This window comes from Euprymna scolopes, chromosome 24 (genome assembly GCF_053919585.1).
Source record: "Euprymna scolopes isolate OS-2025 chromosome 24, ASM5391958v1, whole genome shotgun sequence".
NCBI classification, from domain to species: Eukaryota; Metazoa; Mollusca; class Cephalopoda; order Sepiida; family Sepiolidae; genus Euprymna; species Euprymna scolopes.
Genome location: NC_136505.1, coordinates 72,507,974 through 72,524,780, shown reverse-complemented (window position 1 = coordinate 72,524,780; position 16,807 = coordinate 72,507,974).

Below are 16,807 nucleotides of genomic sequence, written 5' to 3'. Positions count from 1 at the left end.
AGCTGTTGTAGATTCCTAGGACTTCCTGTAAATGTAGATGGTAGAATAACTGGTACACCAGAATAACCATCTTCATTCCTTGATAAATGATCCATTAAGCCAGACTATTGAGCAGCTCTTGGTTGACTTTGATAGCTTTTAATGAAGTTAAATAAGCAACCGTCAACTTTTACATATGCAATAGACTTTTCTATTCGTTTTTAATTTAATTCAATGAAGATTTGGAAATTCACAAATATTTTTTAAGTCGAATTATTGATATAGATTTCAATTAATGCATCACAACTTCCTGATAATATAAATAGAACGCTTTGAATTTTCTGTACAAAAGTTTTTTTCCATAAAAACATTGTAATCTGTTATAATATTCAGATTCTTGTGTGCATACGAAATGAAGTGTTTCTGTAAAACTTACGAATTACAGTTAAATTTTGATTTTTTGATAATCAAAATTATGTGAAGTAGGTTGTACCTATCAAATTTATGTCAATGTTATATAATTAAGTAAAGTTAAACAAACTGTACACTACTTTTTCATCAAATTATGAATTTTAAATATAAGGAAAGCAATTAAAAATTTTTTTTTCCAAAATCATATTTACATCTAAGTTAATTTTTAGATTCCATAGCTGTTCCTGATTGTTTTCATAACACTTCACGGTAAACAATATTCTTAGTATATGTTACACCACACTTTCTGCCCTGATTATCATCTCTATGCAGTTGCATTACCTTAAATTTTACACTGTACTTAGATAAAGCTCTTGAACATGCCACATACAGCTGACCATGAGAAAATACAGGTTTTTGAAGATATATACCAACCTTTTCAAAAGTTTGGCCTTGTCCTTTATTGATGGTCAGTGAATATGCTAATCGTATTGGAAACTGTATCCGATGAAATGCAAACGGAACATTTGTATCACTTGGCTTTAACTAAATTCTTGGAATGATAACTATGGAACCTCTATTAGATCCGTTAATTAAAATAGCAATGATGCTGTTTTGATGGCATTCTTTTATTTTTATCCTAGTTCCATTACAAAGTCCTTGATTTATGGATAAATTTCGCAGTTGCATTACTATTGCCCCTACTTTCACATTAAGTCAGTGAGGTGACATTCCAGATGGAGTTAATGAATTTATGAACTCGATAGGATAATTTTGAAGTTCAGCATCATTATGTGAGATGTAATGTGTATTTAAATATGTATTTATGCCTCCGGGAAGATTATTTAGAATTTCTACATTTACTGTTAAACATTCTGTATTTTTTGGAGTCATGATGATTCTATTTTCCATTTCCTGAGGGCTGCAATCAAATATTTCTGAGATTAGAGAACCATTACATACCAAATCATCAGGAACATCTATGGCATCTACAGGAACGTCATTAAGACTGCTCGTTAGTGTACCATTACCAAGATGAAGGAGCCATCTAGAAAACTCCTGTTCATTTATGTTAGTTCTGACGGTTGTGTTAGTTGTAATTGACTGAAATGATGCCACAATGGGCGTCTTTTAAGACAGGTGTCTATAATAGATGTAGGTGATCCTTGTGGCACTACTGGCAAAATTTGCCAGGAGTCACCTCCAAGTATGAGAAATTTTCCACCAAATATTTTATCGTTACCCATTATAACTTGTAAACATCTATCTATAGCAAGCAGTGCATGATTAGGTATCATAGCAGCTTCGTCTATGATGAATACCTTTACCTTTCTCAAAAAAGAAGCATGTTCTGATACAGGAGAAACGTTACAGCCACTGGTTTCTGTCAGAGGTACAGGTAGTTTGAATATACTGTGGAGTGTTTTCCCTGAAGTTAGTAGCATTGCAGCAATGCCGCAGTGGCGGTTACAGTACTACTGGAGGTGAAGTAATCATATAACATGTTGAATAAAAAGGGTTTTCCTGATCCGGCTGGGGCATCTAAATAGAAGCAATTGTTGTGTGGGGCTACTTTTTCAGTACAGCCTTGATTATAGTATTAAAGACCTCTAATTGTTCATTGTTTAACAATTCAACATTAGGCCCGTTTGTATTTCAAGTCATATTATCTATTGGAGGATCACCGGTTGGTTCAGGTAAACCCATCGCCTGGCAAGAAGAACCATGCTCATTAAATATTGGTTTTATCAAATGAATAACTGGGGGATATGTATATACACTGACCCCCGCCCTTTGCGGCCCGGGCGACAATATCAAAGAGTAATATCTGTTCCGACAGATACTGCAAGCAAATACCATATGTCGAGGTAACCCCACATATCTACCTTGGTCAATGAAGGGGCAACCCTTCATACAAACAGTTCATATCAAACTCCCATTTCCCACCCATCGGGAGCTGGCCCCCATTTCCCTCCCCCTCCCTCTCTCTCCACATCAAAAAACGGTCTTGTGCCTAATTTGCTCAGTGAGGAAGCAAATAAATACACACTGGGGGATATGTATAATATATCCATCAATCCATTACATTTTACCGTAAAATTCGGCTAAAACAATTGTTGACGAATTACCTCCTTGTAATCGATATTGTCTGCTTGTGACAATTGAAGCGAAAACCTTATTAGGTATTAAATGCTAAAACATTTTAATACAGCTGGCTAATTGACTATAAAGTAAGTTATTCCTAACTTTGATCTAACATTTTAATTAAAAAAAAAACAAGCTTAACATTTTCTTGTATCTTTTTTTTTATATAAAGAAAAATGTAAGCATCATGCTGAAATAATAAAAATGCCATTCTTAATAAGGGGAGAGGGTTTTACTATTCTAAACGTTCACCTTAATAACCATTTAATGAAAAAAATGTTTAAAATGTTCTTGTATCTTTTTTATAATTTTTGTTAAATAAGAAAAATCAATAAACTTTGATAACACTATTGTAAGAATCATGCTGAAAGCCATTCTTAATATGGGGAGAGGGGTTAACTATTCTGAAACTTTACCTAACAATGTAAAAAAATAAGGGAAAAACATATGTATAAACAATAAATATTTCTTCAGTTAAATAAATTGATAAAGCTGTTGTAGATTCCTAGGACTTCCTGTATAAATTATACTTCCTGTATAAATTATACTGTAAATCTTTAAATAAGGAAAAATATTTATTTAAACCATAATTATTGAAACCGTATTTTACTGCATAAAAAACGGTTATGGGGAGAAGGATTAACTATTTTGAACCTTCACCTAAACAGCGATTTAATGAAAAAAAAATTAATGGTCTTGTATCTTTTTTGTTTAATTTGTTTTAAAATATAAAATAAAAAACTTTGACACCGCTATTGTAAGAATCATGCCGAAATCCATTCTTAATATGGGGAGGGGGGTTAACTATTCTTAAACTTCACCTAACAATGTAATAAAAATAATGGAAAAATATATGTATGAACAATAAATATTTCTTCAGTTAAATAAAATGTACTGAAAATCTTTAAATAGGAAACAAATAAGTGTTTTATTTCATATTAAAAAAATTGTTGTGTCCCTATCGGTGGGTATTAGAAGATGATGAATGGCTGTAAAAGAAGCAAAATAAAACAGACAAAACATAAATAATAACTATGTAAACAACGTGAAGATGTATAAATGTTACAAAATTACTCGATTCGGCATTAAATAACACGAAAAAGGATTGATATGCCGTAAAACAAAAACAAAACAAAACAAGACGTAAAATATGTTTTGACTCTGTGTTACTGTTACTCAGTGTATTTGCGAATGGTGACTTTGGTTATTTATTTATAAAGTCATTCTTGACGTTTGTAACATTTATTTCGAAACATTTTTTGTTATGTAAGGCTTACTCAAAAGTAAATAAAAAAAAAGTGGCACAGTAAAAAAAAACGAACTCGTAACGTTAAATATAAAAAATATATTTATTACTGAATAAAATAAAATAAGCGTTCCGTATTCACTACAATAATAAACAGAAGACATCGCTAAAATTGTAAGTAAAATACTATTTAAACTGTGGAACGATACCTTCTATGCATAATTATGTTTAAACTAATCCAGAACCATAAAAAGACAGTTCATATATATATTTTTGTTGTTGTTGTTGTTCGGGAAGTTTTGGAAAATAAAAGGGGTTAATGATTTTTTAATTAATAAAGAGTGAACAATAAAGGGAGATAATTCGCATTAATTAATGTTTGCGATGATGATGACGCGTTTCATTAATTAATGTTTTCGATGATGATGACGTGACACCGTACGGACAAGCACATTAATATATAGATTCTCTAAGAACTTTACACCACACACATACAATAACACATATTTCCACATCATTAAATTAATAATAAAGTACATATGTAAAAGATGAAAAAGATAGAAGCACGCATAGTATCACGTGTTATATGACAAATGTTCAACAGAGGGCGTTTTCGTTTTACTGCTTATAATGTCGGGAATTAGGTTACCAGCTTTTAAAAATAAGAATGAAAAATATTCATCTATTTATACTGATCTAAAAACACTTTTTTCCATAAAAACGTAAATTTTATAATGATTATTAATATTTATTATTTTAAGTTACATAGAAGTTAATGACACACTTACAAGCGGTAAATATTCCATGCACATTACAAGCATATCATGGCAAACATAATTTTTAGTCTGATCAAGGTGCGCACCTCAAGGAGATCAATATGTTTTGAGCACGAAACACTCACAGAGTAAACAAAGAAATGTTAAAATAGTTTTCTTTTGTTGATACATCATATTGTAACAGCAGACAATATGAACACTTAGAGCTAACGAATAGACTCCAAAACAAGTAGCAGAGCAAAGAACACCAACACCGAATGTAATGATTTTCATGGTAATCCACTATGTTCCGTATATTCCCAACTTTCTGCAAACGCAAAGAAAAGACAGCAGAAAGATATTCCTAAACAAAAAAAAATGATGATAATTATGACAACGATGATGATGATGATGATGATGATGATGATGATGATGATGATGATGAATTGATCAAATATTACTAAAATATTTGAAACAGTTACTTTTATTTTTTGACTAAATATAAGTCATTGATATACGCGTGCAATAATATACAGGTGATTTGCACCTCTACTAATCTTCTGACTGGGTCTGTCACGCTTCAGTTTCGAAAAGCGCAATTATCTCTAAAATCACCTGTAACAAAATGTATCCTATGTGCGTCTAAACATATGTAAAGGGGTTATATACTGATGCATTAGATCATTTAGGGAGATTACTCCAGACAAAGCATGAATTAATATTGATGTAATGAGCTAACCAGAACGAAATCAAATTATCGTATAGACAAGAGCAAGCTAAAGAGTAAGAAGGTGGAGAATTTCACAAGCCAGCAATCTACAGGGTGGTCAAAAAGTCAGGTAACATTTTAAAGAAAAACGATATTAGCAATACACGTATATTTAAGTACCATACATTGAAATATAAAATGAAACAAACATGAAATATGTTTATTTTGTTAATTTTCGTCCATTTCTCTCTATCAATCGCTGGAAACGATTAACCACTGATTGTGTAACACGTGTAATCATGTCAGCTGATATCCACGCAATCTCCTCTTAAATAAATAACTTTAAAGACGCTATTGTATCCGGCTTCTTGCCATAAACGCTATCCTTTACATAGCCCCAAAGCCAAAAATCAGGAGGGGTAAGATCCGGAGATCTGGCTGGCCATTCAACTGGGCCACGGCGACCAATCCATCGTTGTGGAAAAATTTCATCCAAGAAATAATATTAAACGAATAGAGATTATAATGGGCCATATTGTTTTTTCTACCTTTAACATGTTACCTGACTTTTTGACCACCCTGTATTATTAGAAGAGGAAGCTGTGTAATAATGAGGTATAAAATATCGAAATGATGGAGACCACTGGACCCAATCAAACGAGCTGAAATAAAAGAAGCAGTGGATAGATCAGATGAATTTGAAAAACACTGGTTAAATTGACAATAGAATCTCGCCGAACTGTATGTTTTTAGAAAAAGTATTAACTAATTACGCATGAGATAAACTATAATAAAATTGATGACTTAAGTTAAATTATAAAAAACCTTACTTGCGTAGCATAAATAGGCTTGCCTTAAAATAACCATGTCTATGAAAATAGTAATATCATTACTTTGTGTATCCTTCTTGGACTTTGGGCCAAAATCAAAGTGTAGTATATCTACACTTCAATTTTTTGTTCTCTGTCAGTGGAGGAGACATCCTTCATGACTGAGACAATTTTTATTGTTGTTCCTTTTCTCCACATTAAAAAAACGCCCCTGGTGTCTAACTCTGTCCCGTGGGGAGGCATTGTAAATAGGAAAATCAGTTCCGCAGAAGTTGCATCGCAGAGAATTAGACGTCGTAATATCAATAACAGTTTAAAACTAAGGGTTTTCGATTATAGCAACATTAAATCTCCAATGCGTTATTATAACTGATGAGTAAAGAGAACGTGTAACAGGGTCCTGATTTTTCTGATCATCGAAGCTAAAATTCTGGCGTCTTGTCAATAGTTGCGCTCTACCGAACGGAATTCTGTTCGTTCACGGAAACAAAACTTCAATGACAGCCGCGCCTTCCGCGCGACCGGCTCAGCACACACATTTCCGCCGGTGTTCATCAGCTGTCGGAAACCGGTACTACAGGTTCCGGCAGGCCCCACACAAAAGACTTCGATGCGACTACGTGCATATACTTTTACGTATGTATACTATTATTTTCTCTATTTTCCGTTTTGTCTATCTTGTTTCTCTTTTCCTTGTTCCCACCTTCGCTCTCTCTCTTTATGTATGTATGTATATATATATATATATATATATATATATATATATATATATATATATATTTATGTGTGTGTGTGTGTGTGTGTATATATATATGGGTGTATGTATGTTTTTATAATATATATATACATATGTATATATATATATATATATTTCTTAGTGCTGTACACTTTTTAACGTAGTCATATTTGTGCAATAAGGAAACTTTACAATTTCATATGGGATTTTCAAATCTCTGGTGTTTCCATCATCCAGGACTAATATATATATATATATATATATATATATATATATATATATATATATATATATATATATATATATATACTGTCTATAATTGTGCGTATGTTTATAAGTTTACTTAATTTCCTTATCAGTTTATTCATCCTACCGGATGTCAAACATTTACTCGTTAATTCAGATGTTCTGAGAGATATTTGTAAGATCATGAGCATCCCTTATTGTTTAATTATTTGTATGATTTTTGCACTTAGTTCATCGGATATATTTTACAGGTTGTTTTTTTTTAATTCTTGTTTATGAGTCTAGTAGCTCCTATTATTACTAGAATAATAGTTATTATTCGAAGATTCATTTTTTTTCATGCTATACATAAAGCGTTGGTCTCTGTTTAATCCAGTATCATTGATAACACTACGTTATACGTTGTTTGCTTCTTTTTTCTTATCTCATATAACTGTAAGGTATCATGCCTCCGTTTTCTAGGTACGTAGTTGTAGGAACTCATTTGGCTTAAAAACATTGATCATCAAGAATTTATTTTCGAAATCCATTAAAATTATCTGCTGACAATAGTAGAGCGATTTCCTTTTACCGCCAGTCAGTAGCGCCTTCCTTGTGTATATAATACTGAGTGAATTCATTCAGAAATAACTTTTTGTGACCAATTGTTCAGTATCCCCTGTAAGATAGTATTGTTTAAAATGTTTGGTCAGTCTCGTGATGACTCTTGTTTCGTTATGTTAGTACACCATTTTGATGATTTGGGGGGGGGCTCAACAGATTTTAGCCGTGCTCGCGATAATCGCAAAATGATAATCGTCAATCTCTAAGAGACGCACACACACTACTCCTCTTGGCAGATACAACCTATATAGAAAATAAATTAGACAGAAACAGAGAACTTAAGAAAAAAAATATGGCGAATACATTCTTCCCTCTTTTACTTATGATCTACTTACTTTTGAATTTGTCTCCGGTCGTGTCTGTCATAATTATTTTGCTTCAGGATATTTTGTGGAACCGTTGTTTACCGTCAAAGTAGTTTTAGTGCTAAATGCAAATATTCTTTTTTTTTACGCATGCATAATGATATATTGTTTCATACTTATTTCAACGTAGGAAATAGCGTATTTTGTTTTAGAGATGAATGTAGAATAAACAATTTGTACTCGAACATATTTTATAAGTATGTGTTATGATTGCTTATGAGACATCTATAGGCGTATTTTTATGAATTACGAAAGTTTTAAAAATTTAAAAACTTAGCTGGAGGTTTTACAAGACTGGAGTAAATGTTTAAACAGTTATGGACGTGTAAAAGTAAATGCATGTGCAAAAGTAATTAACACTAAAAAAAAAAATCTACTAAATAATAATCCTAACCTTTTTCATAAAGAGTATCACTTTTTGTAAGCTTATAGATATTTTATAATTGAGTATTTGTATTAGTATTTTTCAATAGAGTTATTAAATATGAAGACATTGTATTTTTACTTAAGAAACTAAAAAGAATAATACATGCTTATTTTTACAACGCTTATAAATATATTTTATTGGACATTTTTTAACCGTGTGTGGTACTTTTGTTTGTCGGTAATTGCCACTTTGCTTCAAATAAATGCTTAACACTAAAATAATGAAAATTATACCCGTTTTAATTTGGAAATAAATGACAAGAAACGCTGCGTGGCGCTCAGGTGAAACGCTTTATTACGTACTACTTTTAGTGAACCTTTAATAGAAAGATAAGTGCCTACTTAATAGTTTGGGCACTCACAATCTTCTGTTATAGAGATAAAAAATAGAAAAGCGAGAACTATTTTTTCTAGAAAGTTTGAAAGAAAGAATTTGGACAACAAATCAAATTTGACCGATATGGAACGTAACGTGACTATAAGAAGTTAGTGACTTTTGATGGGTTGATTTACGAACAAAAACTCTGAGAGGATAGCGCAAATTAAAGAATAGTGAGGGAATAAACAGGCATCGCTTTAGATGGCAAAAATGTCCATGCTTAGTATTGTGACACGAAAAGAGGAAACTGCATTAATCGTTGTATAATGTTGATATTCGAGTAAGTCACAGTGGCAAAAAATAACCCTGGCTTTGTTGTTAAGTTTCAGGCGTCATTCTTTTGAATAATGTGACTGAACATCTAAGAGACAAAAATAGGCCGAAACTTTCTTGAATAATCTCGCCAAAGATGAGCTGAGAGTAAAGACCTAAAAAATGACCGGTAATTAAATAATCTTGTTAAAAAGCAACTGCGCAATAAAAGACAAATAATCATATGACATGGGGCAGGTTCTGACAACAAGTTTAGTTAAAGCGTTCAAAGCGTTTTAACAAAAACGAAAATGTTTGGGTAGTTTACGTAAAATATATCAATCAAGCAAGAATTGATATTACTCGTATGACTGATAGGATGGTAAGAAAAATCCTTGCTTGATGTAACAGAATACAAAAAAAATTTGTGCGAGGAAAAGAAGAGTCTCACCCACACACACCCACCCACACACACATATATATATATATATATTATATTATATATATATATATATATATATATATGTGTGTGTGTAAATATGTATATTACAACTCAATTTACAATAAAATATATGTGTTATGAGGACTATCAAGAAGCAATACTTTTTTTTTTACTAAAATGAAAACATCCCGCTTCAGTTTTGTGAATCAACTAACATAGGACCAATATAGATCAACGACTCTTCAAACTCTAATTTTATTTTGGAATGATTTAATGAGCTTTGTAAAATATATTTTACATATAAATCTGTGTACTTGCACAATAACGCTGAAACCATTCAAGACTACTTCAGTGAAATATCTAAAAATACGGGAAAACAGAAAACGCAGATATTCTTGCTGTTTAAACAGTTAACTCAGTAATTTCATCCCTCTGAATGTATTAAAATATTGCCGTTAAATAAAGAATAGTGAAATACGTTGGAATTCCGTTATTTTAAAATGAAAAATGATAGAAATTAGGAATTACTGACGAAAATAATATCAAATTGAAATATCATAGACTATTCACTAAGGCATTTTAGTTGGATTAAATTATTCATTCTTTATTGTGTAAACTTTTGAGTTTTTTTTCTAGCTTTCTTTTATTTCCTCACCAGGTTTAATAAAAATTTTTTGAATGTGGAGATATGTTACAGAGCGTGTATGTGCGCGTAAAATAAAATAATCAGCAACCGAATGATTAGATGGTTAGCGTAATTATTAGCTGCATTACCATTAAGCAAATATGCAAATTAACAAGTGTGCGCAAGCTTGCGTCACAAGCAACGTCTAGAAAAATACATCGCCATGTTGAAAAGAGAAATACGTTACGCCTGACATAATCGAGGACAGGAAAACACTAGGTAACGGTCAGCGCAATGTGACGAAGAAAAAGACATTTAAAATGCACATGCGTGTGCGAAAAATATTTTGGAAGATAGATGTTGTTTGGTAAGAACCGCGAATATATGCATTTCATTTGCACTTTAAAAAAAAAAGTTGTAAATTTGTTTTTATTTTTTTGTTGTTTGGTCCTGAAATTCTACCCATATTACAATAATACAATAGTGAAAGGTAACATTGAAACGAAATGAAAATTACCTAATTAGATATGTTTTAAAAAGGAATCTAATGTTACAGGAATGAACATGGTTACGGATCAGCTGATAAAATGATATTATTCACAATTTCTAGCCTTAGCGTATGTCGATAAATTACGGAAAAGAGGATCAATGTGTGCAAACAACATAACATTACATAAGTAACCATTTGAATTAAACGAATCTGAAACTGTTCGGATTGACATATTAGACACCATAGTGCTAAACTATAAGAACGTCCACAAAAGTAGGCCATTGGAGCCGATCGATACTATCGTAATTATGATCATAATCATTAATCATTCGCCGATCGATGATTCTTGGAAGTTTGTCTGCAATGTCCGGTCAGCAAAGGCCGGAAGGCTTTCGAAACAAGACATACAGACAAGTATATACTCATATATCTATTTATCTACTCTCACCTTCCTCTCTTTCTCTGTCTGTCTATTTTTCTCTCTCTGTTATATATATATATATATATATATATATATATACAGGGTGACCTATTGTTTGCATGTGCTGTTTTGATTATAATAAACTAGTTATGACCAAAGTTTCATTTCACTCGGACAAAATACGACGAAACGGGGCCCAGTTAGAGTTGGGCCCGTTGTTTTGGTCACCTTGTATATATATATATATATATATATATATATATATATATATATATATATATATATATATATATATATATATATATTAATAATAAAAGTCTGTATCCGAAATTGCAAGCTGTTCGCATCTCACCGGTTATTTTTATTAAATACGTTGACATGCACAATCCTTGACAGCACGTGTTTCGTAGCGAAGGATCATACATGTAATTATAAGGTGATTTTTTAAATTTATTCCGCCCTTACGGGGAAAAAAGAGTTCACCAATTTTTAATGATAATAAAAGAATATAGGTATGATTAAAAAATATAAAAATTGGAAGAGAAGTTTCAATTATTTCCTTAATTTGTTACACCATATTTTAATTTCAATGTAAAGTGATAGACTTTAAATTCGCGTATTAATCAATTGTTTTTATTTAGATACAAATAATTACAAAAATATATTATCTAGCATTTTATTAATTTATCATTTATATTCAGTCTATATTTTAGTACATAGATTATATTGGTAACTTTATAAAGTATAACGTATGGAAGTGTGTGTTTTTTTATCTAATTACTTAATCTATTAATTTTTTTACCATAATAACCCTTGATTAATAACACCAGGTTTTTGCATAGCTCTCCATTTTATTTTAAACTTATTTCTTCGTTTAAATAAGTCTTTTATTATCATTTAATTATGTTTTATTAATAACTTTTAACATCATTATTGCTTACTTATTTGGTGTTTTCGATCATTAGCTTATTATCTATCAAAGAGTGCTAACCTTTTTATAATAATTATAAGTTATCTATATTTACCTGCCCAAATATGATTTTTAGATTTTATAGGTTGTGACTGTACTATATATTGTTTTATTTGATTTATAGTACTTATTTATTTAATGTATATGTTTATTAATTATATTATTTATTCAAATGTTAATATTTAAAAAAAGTTTTCAATATCTATTAATCTTTACATATATAGTAACTTTATTCATTAACGTTCTGACTAAATTATTGTATTTAATTCAATGAATACCTGATATGTCTATTAGATTTTCTTTAATAGAATCTTATTTTCTCTAATCTTATTGGTTGAATTCAAATCGACCTCAATACTATAGCGACACTATATAAGCATTTCATGCATTTTAATTGCTATGTAATTTATATGTTAATTAACGTATCACAGGTTATTTCTGAAAATAATATTATACATTATTATTATTATTATTATTATTATTATTAGTAGTAGTAGTAGTAGTAGTAATACATGTATATACTTATATCTCTTTACGTGTTTTTATATATTAGTATGAATAGAACATTCATTGAGGATTTATTATTTACAACTAGAGAGACATGTATTTTACAGCTGTTTTGTTTTTATATCGTTGACACAGCTACATAATACGCTGCTGATGATACTAGATTCGATTAAATAATTGTAATTAAGCTATTCTTCCGTCGTTATCATGTTCACCTGTCTATTATAATAGTGCATTTTTATGCAGAATGTCGGCTTTTGCATGTGTTTCGTCTTAAGTATGTTAAATTCATTTAGGAATTTGGACTGCATGTCTTATTGTTAAGTATTTTATTTTAGTTTTTTTTTTGTTAAATACGCACAGCTTTTTAGTAGGAGTAACTTTTAAGATGATGTAAACCGCGGTATTAGATTAATATGCCTGTTTAGCTCCGATGTAGTTGCAGTGAGTACAAGAATTTTCATAGGATTGCCCATTTTGTAAAGGAAAAATGTACGCCTCTAATGTTGGTTAAAGATTGAGCCAGTAATTAATTTGTTCACTAGCCTGTAAAATGAGCAGAGACTAAGCTACCGTTAATAACTATTACCAAGCAATTTCTACTATTTTTTTACACCCGTTCTTATATTTATAAAATAAAACCCATACTTAACAGATTTGGAATTAAATTAATTCTTTTAGCTAAACGATCACAAATATATAATATAAATAGACATTAGATAGGAAAGAACATCCTCATAAAGTTTGATATTCTTATCTATGCAATGAACCTTACGTTGTGACAGATTCCGAGGAGGGGGGCTTCCATGCAAAAATACGATTTAATTTTATTAAATTCTAGAAAGTCACTGTAGAGATGATGATATTTTTGCTGTATGATAAGGAGAATAGATTAATACTAACAGGAAACTTAATAATTCTTTTAAGAGCTGTTGTTTTTTTATAACTATTAAACCTGACAACAACAAATATCTTAGCCATTTCTCTTACTGTAAATCCGAATCGTATAATCTTTACAATAAACCAAACTTCACACTTTAATATGTTGACAAGTTCTCTAACCATCCTTATTAATTAAATCATTAAATCAATAATATCGTCCATATATATAGCATTTCTTGACCCTGTGCTGAACAAATTCAAGACAAAACTCCACTTTCTTCAATAATGTCGTAACCATCCTAGGATACACAGGGAAAAATACGTATAACCATAATAACCCGACAATTCGCTGTTTATCTTCAATAATTACGCATAGCATGGCTCAAACTAAAATGCATCATCATATTAAATAAAATTTGCATCATATAACATAATAACTGCATCCCCCATCTACAATAAATCTAAGTATTACTCTAACTATATATATATAATAACTCTAGCCACCGATAAAGATTACACCTCCCTTTTATCTCTAATGTCCAAACAATTATCTTAAAGTATATTTAAAGATTGTTGAAAGATTCTTTAAGTACAGACATAAATATAGCACTATACATATTAAAAACCTCAATTAAGCCTTCTTATGCAACAATGCCTAACTTTACACGGAAAATAATGTCATCAAATGATCAGAAAATTAAAGCAGCAAAAGCAATTATATTCCCCTTATCTAGTCCATTAAAACTATTTGTAGCTATTGAAACTAATTGCCCCCCAAAACGTGAGTGTTATTTCAAAAGTAACTTCAGCCATAAAGATTTATATTCTTGTACCGTAAATGTGATACCAACTAAAGCCCCCAAATAAAAAAGTACAAATCATTAGCAACCGTCAATTCCCCTTCCACGACCAATCCCTTTTGATACCGTCAACTATTAAGTAATAAAACTAACAGTATGAGTAGTAATATCATTTTGCCTAATGACTCCCATCATAAAATACTGTCAATCCATCTTTATTAGTGCCTCTTCCTTAGTTCCTCCATAGATAATAACTACACTTATGATATTCTTTTCTTTCTCCCGCCGTACCTATTATAAAAATCACCATGCCATTAAAAATAGCCTCCATTACAAATCACACACATTCATTGAATCTTTCAATTAATCTTAGAATCTTTAATGACACATCCTCATTTAAAATATTAGTACTGATATTACCTAAGGAACATCGTTAACAACGTTAGTATATATAAAAAAAAAACTTTGATCAAGGAACATTATTTTCTGCATCAATTGGGCAGTTCCCAGAAAATCTAACTCCTCAGGCTTCAAATCACGTCACCATTGCATTCCTGTGTTGGAATTAACACCTAATTGTAGTAATAATGTGATTATACGAAAATCTAATTCATTTTTCCAAATTAACATAAGAATAAATACACGTTTATCAAATTTATATCGCTTGCCGTCTCCTAAATCCGATAAATTACCTAATAATACATGAAATAACGGATAATAATTGAAATAACTACCAAATTTCACAAAAAATTACAAGCTTTCTTTGCAGTTTAATTTCTGGATTTTTTAGCCGACTTATTACTTTAGTTATCCATAAGTAGCCAATCCCACTATTTTCTTTACACTTTCAAGTTTCTTGATCATCTGTATATTTAATTGTTATCTTTATATAAGTTTCTAGATTATCAAAATAATTGGGGGAAAAATGAATCTTATACTTTCTAACCCTATAATTTAATTAAAAGTATTTTAGAACTTCTGTTATTATTGTTGTTACAACTCTCTTACCTTACATTTATTATTATTAGGAGTAGTAGTAGTACTATGAAGCTTATTATTACCTCACAAAAGTTTTCACACGGGCTATCAAAGATCTCTCCTTGAAAACAACCTATGGTGTTATCTGGAAGCTGAGTGACAGCAAGCCCCTTCAAATTTCCAGTACTCTCCGCCTCTTTGGATAATATTTGCAAATAAATTTGCATTATCGCAACAGCATATTCCTTTGATTTACAGCTGGTAGCGGCTATTCGTTTCCACTAGTATTTGAGTGGCAATAAGCGTCCCCAAGTTCCCAGTTCTTTTTGCACTTGTCCATCAGAGTTCTGGTCAGCGCTATCCTCCTTGACCTTTCTCAGCTATATGGCATCACTCTTTTGCGGACGGGGGTCGATGGTAAGGCAATGGAGGATGGGATAGCGGACTTTTAGATATGCAGCTCCAATATTCTTGGTTCCATGTACTCCTTTATTTTCAACCTCTGCAGCATATGTGTGTTAGTCTCCGCATTCAGCTGTTTTCATTATTGTTATTCGCTGTATCTTTCCAGCCATTCCTCTGATTTCAATTTCTCTTATTCTTTTTTCCAACGTTTTCCAAGATTGTTCCTAGTGCTCCTACTATTTTAGGTATTATTTTGATTTTCTTCATCATCCCTATTCCGTTCAGCTCTCTGGCTAGCTCTGTGTATTTGTTCAGTTGCTCCTTGTCTTTGATATGTATCCTGTAGTCAGCTAGAGAAGCAACCCTACGATTTTACAGGGCTTTTCTTTTTTGTTAATTATTACGATATCCGGTTTCTTGCTTGGATGGAGTTGTCTGTTTGTATGTCCATGCTCCATAGGATTTTGTAATAGTCGTTTTCAAGTACTATAGCCGAGATGCAGTTGTTTGCATAGTTCCCAATGTACTTCCTCCCCCACTTGGTTTTAACTGTTCGTGTATACCGTTTGGACCAGTTTAATTCATTCGCCTACTATATTGTTTATGGTTTCCTCTCTTTATCCACAGATTCTGCATTTGTATTTTTCTTGTGTTTGTCAGTATTGGCTTTGATTTTATTAGTTCTTATCAAGTTATCTTGTGCTAGAGTAATTAAGGATTCAGTTTCTGGGTTTATGTTTTCTTTTTTGCATTCAAGTTAAAGTGTTTTCGGTATTTTTATATTTTGTCATCCTTATTTAATCTTTTGTGTAGTTGTTTCTCTTCTAATTTGTCTTTTCTCGCTTTAACTTTTGTCTCTCTGTTTTCTGTTTTGTAGATTTTTTTTAGTGGCTCTCGCTGCTACAATTATCCTGTCAGTGTTTTGCATTATGTATTTTTCTAGTTCTTTTCTTTTTCTATTCACACAGTCTTCTATACTAACCACTCTTCTCCTGTCGTCTTTTCTTTTCACGTAGAGTCGGTCAACATCGTCCTTTGGGTGTACTGCATTATACATGGTTTTGAGTTTCTTGGATTTTATTATTATTATCATTATTATTATTATTATTATTATTATTATTATTATTATTATTATTATTATTGGCTCACAAGGAGCTTTTACGAAGCTCATAAAATATCTCACCTTAAGAACAGCATATAATGCA